This window comes from Scyliorhinus canicula, chromosome 4, assembly GCF_902713615.1.
Source record: "Scyliorhinus canicula chromosome 4, sScyCan1.1, whole genome shotgun sequence".
NCBI classification, from domain to species: domain Eukaryota; kingdom Metazoa; phylum Chordata; class Chondrichthyes; order Carcharhiniformes; family Scyliorhinidae; genus Scyliorhinus; species Scyliorhinus canicula.
In genome coordinates, this window is record NC_052149.1 from 86,089,126 (window position 1) to 86,095,328 (window position 6,203).

Sequence of the window (6,203 nt, forward strand, 5' to 3'; positions counted from 1 at the left end):
CAACCAAGGATGCAGCCTCTTCTACTATAAGCTTTCCATAAACCCCAGATGTGTTTCCTTCTTTCTTCCCTGTTCACGACAGAATCTTCTCTAATAACAAGGAAGGCCGTAACATCGGAAAAGATGGAAAAATCTTTTTCGCGAAGTTACACACCTGTAAATATTCAAATTTCTCCATTCGTGATAGCCCAAATTTTGCTACCAATTCTTCAAAGCTCGCAAATCGGCCTTCCATAAATAATTCTTTCATTACAACTACCCCTTTTTCTTCCTATCTCCTGAATCTACTGATGATTTTCTTTTCATACAAATTAGCATCAGATTCGTTGCTGTGCCAATTTGAAGTGTCGGCAAAACTGTCTCCATATCTTTAATGTGCAGGTTGATGTGTTCGGCAGGTTGGTTCGACGTGGACTGCACTTGATGCAGTGTGGCGAGAGACAGACCTCTAACACTGGAGAAGATCTAACACGATTTTATTCAACGATATAACTAATATACATGCTCAGCTGTGGGTCGACACTATACTGAACTGACTGGAGACCTAGTACTAGCCTGACCAGACTTACTAGCTACCGCAGGGTGTTTGCACTGGCTAGCTCGTGGACTCTGACTGTCTCAGTGGCTGGGTCCAGAGAGAGCGGGAAACCTAGTGCCCTCTGGCTTTATAGTGGTAGCGTTCTGTCTGGTGATTGGCTGCTCTGTGCTGTGTGCTTACTGGTCATCCTGTGTGTCAATCACTGCCTGTCTGCACTTCAATATATACAGGAGTGGATATTATGACAGAGGTTACAACCGAATTGCCAGAATATTTACCGGGAGAAAAGGGTACGGCAGCCGTTACTAACACTCAAAGTCCTGACCCCCTACATGAGCTTGACTCCATCTGTACCCATATCTCATCCGAATCTCTATACCATCCCAGTATCTTCTCAGTATTCGCTGCCCAATGATTCGGTAGTGCCAGGCCTCCTCACTGCCGACCTTTCAGGAGAACCGTTTTCTTGATTCAGGCTGTTTTTCACGTCCAAATGAAAGGTGAAATCAGTCTCCATGTCCACAAAAAAATGATTTTGGTGAAAACATCAGTAAGCATTGAAATAGAAATAGAAACGCGGTAGGGTATTTGTTTTTACTGACTGGATTCTGCCTGTCAAAGACAGAGGGAGATTATTCGGTGCCATTAGCCGCTCAACATGGCCCCCCCCCCGCCCGGCGATTCTCCCCGGACGATGGGATGAGTGCCCGCCAAGTTAGGTCGAGTCCCGCCGGTGTCATTCTCGTGTGGTCCTACCCAACGGGACCTCACCGTTCATGCTACGGGTGGCGGCCTGGTGGGGGGAGGGGGGATCCAACCCGGGGGGGGGCCTCCACGGTGGCCTGGCCCGCTATCGGGGCCTACCAATCGGCGGGCAGGCTTATCCTGGTGGGGGCCTATGTTCCTCCGCGCCGGGCCCCTGTAGCTCTCTTGCATCGGGGCTGGTGTGGAGATGGCAACCCACGTGCATGCGTGAACTCACGCCGGCCGTGGAACGCATGCAAACTCGCGGCGGTCGTGGCGCACTTGCGCGGATCCGCGGCGCCCGTGCTGATGCCGGTATTGGCAGCTGGAGCAGGGTGAGGGTCTCCAGTGCCGTGCTGGCCTCCTGTACAGCGCAGGATCGCTGATCCTAGGCGCCAGATGATGCTGTCGTAAAACGCTCCGGCGTTACAACGGCGTCAACACTTAGCCCCAGGATCAGAGAATCCCGCCCGGAATTATCGAAGCTGACTCCAGTCCCGGGTTATTTGAATTTCTAAGTATTGAAAATGGAAACCCATCAGACAAAATGGCAACGCCTCTAAGTTGGCTCCTATCACCGGTTGGGTAACTGGTAAATACTATTATTATTCTCTATTGTTACCCACAGTTGTTTTGAACTTATATTGTTATTTTTACTCCAGTTAGAATGTTTACATTTTTTGTACGGAGAATAAAACTCATTAACAGACAAAATATCACATGCAGGAAAAGGCGAATGAACTGGATTTTGTGCCCTTAGACATGCTAACTGCCTGCAGTCGAGTTTGTGATTCCTCATATTCTATTCATTGTCAATCTCATGTATCATAATAGTTGTTACTCGAATAAAATGCAGGCCTTCCCTCCATTTGAACAAACAAACAAAATCAGAAAGGATCACAACGAGAGATGGACTTCACTAGACCAACAAGATACTCAGATGGGCAGCATGGTAGCATAGTGGTTTGCACTGTGGCTTCACAGCGCCAGGGTCCCAGGTTCAATTTCCGGCTTGGGTCATTGTCTGTGTGGAGTCTGCACGTTCTCCCTGTGTCTGCGTGGGTTTCCTCAGCATGCTCTGGTTTCCTCCTAACGTGCTGTTAGGTGAATTGGACATTCTGAATTCTCCCTCTGTGTACCTGAACAGGCGCCAGAATATGGCAACTAGGGCTTTTCACAGTAACTTCAGTGCAGTGTTAATGTAAGCATACTTGTGACAATAAAAATTATTATTATTAGAAACAGGCACCCATCTCATAAATTGCTTTCCCAGGAACTCAATTCAATTAAAATGGCTGAATAGTCACTCACAGGCACTTTAACAAGGCAGTCTACTCCCCTCAACTGCCAAAGTAACTCAATTCAGATGTTCTCCCCCCCCCCCCCCCCCCCACCCCCACAACTGATCATGAAGGGAGGCTTTTTAAATATTGATACCCAAAGCACCAGCTTTCTCTGCTGCCAGTCACTCGTGGCCAGCTACTGCCAACAGGGGGCGCACAAATGTTTTTTTTGGGAGGGTTTGGGGTGTGTCAATGGTACACATGATTTTGTGCATGAGAGCTGGTAAATGTTCTCTTTGTAATTTCATTAAGTTTTTCATTAATATGACTTAAGAGTGACACGGCGAATACGTTTCTTGCACACCCCTCTGGCCATTGCAAGTATACTTTAATCATTCTTCCCATCCGGCTCTCCAGTAGTTCAGCGGTGGAAGGAAACACTGTGAAAATAGATTAAATAGTGCTCTTGCAGTAACGGAAAAAGATTGACAAATAAATGCCATCACTGGGATCATTTCTCGGCTTTAACATAAAGAAAAAACACTTACCATAGATGGCAACGAAAAGCCAAAAGTGAGGCTGAATGTGCTTATGCCTTTCATGGGTTTCCACACAAGCTGCCTATTGAAGGAAATCCCGTCAATATATTATTATTATTTCAAGGAACTAACACGAGAAAATCATACCTCTGCATGTATTTGGCATAAAATTTTATTTTATAAATGTTTAGTGCTTGCCGCGCCTGCCGGAATATTTCACATTTATCAAAATGAAATTAAATGAAAATCACTTATTGTCACAAGTAGGCTTCAAATGGAGTTACTGTGAAAAGCCCCTAGTCGCCACATTCCGGCGCCTGTTCGGGGAGGCTGGTACGGGAATTGAACCACGCTGCTGGCCTGCCTTGGTCTGCTTTAAAAGCCAGCTATTTAGCCCTGTGCTATCATGGGTTTATTTCAAAAAGTGGAAAGATTTTACCCAATTTTTACATCTTTCTTGGAAAATTTGAAAGATAATGACTGCAGCGGTAAAAGACGATTAAATATTAGTTGAGGAATTAGTCGTGGTGATATTAGTGGATAGGCAATACTGATTTGGCTGCGGCATTAACCCATTAATTTAAATTGACACAAAAAACCAACACTGACACCCCAGTGTAGTACTGAGGGAATACCGCATTGTCAGAGGCACTGGGCGGGATTCTACGTCCCGCCACACCAGTTTTCTGGTGCGGCTCGCCCTCAGCGGCAGAGGGATTCTCCATCCTGCCAGCCGGCCAATGGGATTTCCCATTGTGGGCAGCCCCACGCTGTTGGGAAACCCCTGGGCGTGGGTACTCTATCAGCGCAACAGAGAATCCCAACAGCGGAGAAACCAGCCCGCTATCTTTGAGATGAGATGATAAACCGAGGCTCTATCTGCCTTTGTAAGATGGTTATAGAAGATCAGATCCCACAGCATTATTTGGAAGAAGGGCAGGGGTAGTATCGCTGGTATCCTGGCCAATATTTGTCCTTCAATCAACATCAAAAACAAGATTATCTGCCCAATATCACATTGTTGTTTGGAGGATCTTGCTGTCCGTATGCAAATTGGCTGCCACTTTTCCTACCGTACAATTCAAAAATACTCCATTGGCTGCAAAAAGCTTTGGTGGCGCTATACAAATACAAATCTTTCTTTAAGACATTATTCACAATCTCATCATGAAGGTTGAAATAATAATTCAATCATATTCGCATGATACTACTTCCCGTTTCTATTTTATGTACATTTATTTCATATTTCAGTCTATATGGAAGCACAGATTTTAAAATATTTTGTCACATTGTTTTCTGCTGCATGGATCAACAGAAACCCTCCCAGAAACAAATGTATCCTACCATTTCTTTAGTGCACAGAATCCTCTCTTCACTTCCGCAAGTCTTCATACAGAAATTCTGTTGGTGAAGAATGTACCTCTGGTGCTGTGATTTTGTGGTTCCGCACACACTGTTCCCTTCCAGACGAAGCCTTTCAGTGTTGTTCTGGGTCTTATATCCTCTGACACCAACCTTATGACAACGTTGGATAATCAACAATAAATAATTGCGTGTTCCTGCTTCAACACCCAAAGTCACCAAAAACAAAGCAGATGTTATCTGGCATCAGCGACCCAGTCACATTAAAAGTTATTTCCAAGTGAACCATGTATTTAATTTCATATGCAGAAGAGGATAAGGGAAATGTATTAATGGCCGGGTGGAACACTCTTACAAAAGTTACCAAATTTTACCAAAGAAGACAAAATTAAATAAAGCAGTTCATGTACATTTAAGATAAGCTGGTTTGCATTTATTTTTCATTGTGCCAACTTGGCAGAAGTGGTGACACATTTACCTCTGGGTTAAAAGATTTAAGTTCCACATTGATCTCGATCGCATGGTACTCCCGTGCACCAATGCGGGAGTTCTGCATTGTCAGGGTGTGCCTTACTTTAGGTGTGTTCCAGCCTGTTTAGGGGAATAATTTTTTTTTGTACATTCTTTCATAGAATGTGGATGGCACTGACATAGCCAACAGCCGCCCATCCCTAATCGCCCTTGAACTGAGTGGTATGCGAGGCCTTTTCAGAGGGTAGTTAAGCGTCAACCACATTGCTGTGTACCTGGAGTTACATGTAGGTCAACCAAGGTATGGGCACATATTTCCTTCCCAAAAGTAACCTTAGTGATTTAGATATATGTTTCCAACCATCAATGATCATTTCATGGTCTTCATTACTGAACTAGCTTTCAGTTCCAGATTTCATTTTTATTCATTGAATGTAAATTCCACCAGCTGCCGTGGCTGGGATTTGAACCCATGCTTCCAGAGCACTAGCCTGAGCCTCTGGATGACTAGTCCAGTACCACTGTGCCACTGTCTCCCCTGGTTATTATATTAGTTAGAAGAAAGCATTGGTTATTCCGGGGGGATTAAATCAAATGGGCCAAAAGGCCTTCTTCATATAATGTGATCTTGGGAAGATGTTACATTTAGTGAAGGAATTTACAGTTGAAAGGATGGGGTTGGAGAACAGCACATCAAAGCAACATGTGACACCCTGGAGTTCGCCTTTCTTCCAACTCTCCTGATGTTCTGATCCCTTTTCCCCTCAAGGAGGCAAGAGGGGAATGTAACAAGAACTACTGTCTAATTCTAAATTCTAATTCTAAAACTAATGTCTAATGGGGCAGCACGGTAGCATTGTGGATAGCACAATCGCTTCACAGCTCCAGTGTCCCAGGTTCGATTCCGGCTTGGGTCACTGTCTGTGCGGAGTCTGCACATCCTCCCCGTGTGTGCGTGGGTTTCCTCCGGGTGCTCCGGTTTCCTCCCACAGTCCAAAGATGTGCAGGTTAGGTGGATTGGCCATGATAAATTCCCCTTAGTGTCCAAAATTGCCCTTGGTGTTGGGTAGGGTTGCTGGGTTATGGGGATAGGGTGGAGGTGTTGACCTTGGGTAGGGTGCTCTTTCCGGGAGCCGGTGCAGACTCGATGGGCCGAATGGCCTCCTTCTGCACTGTAAATTCTATGTAAATCTATGTAAATTGCTGTCACAGGCGATCGAGTGGCTGATTTAAGAGCAGCATTAGTGGTGACCTTTGAGATAGATG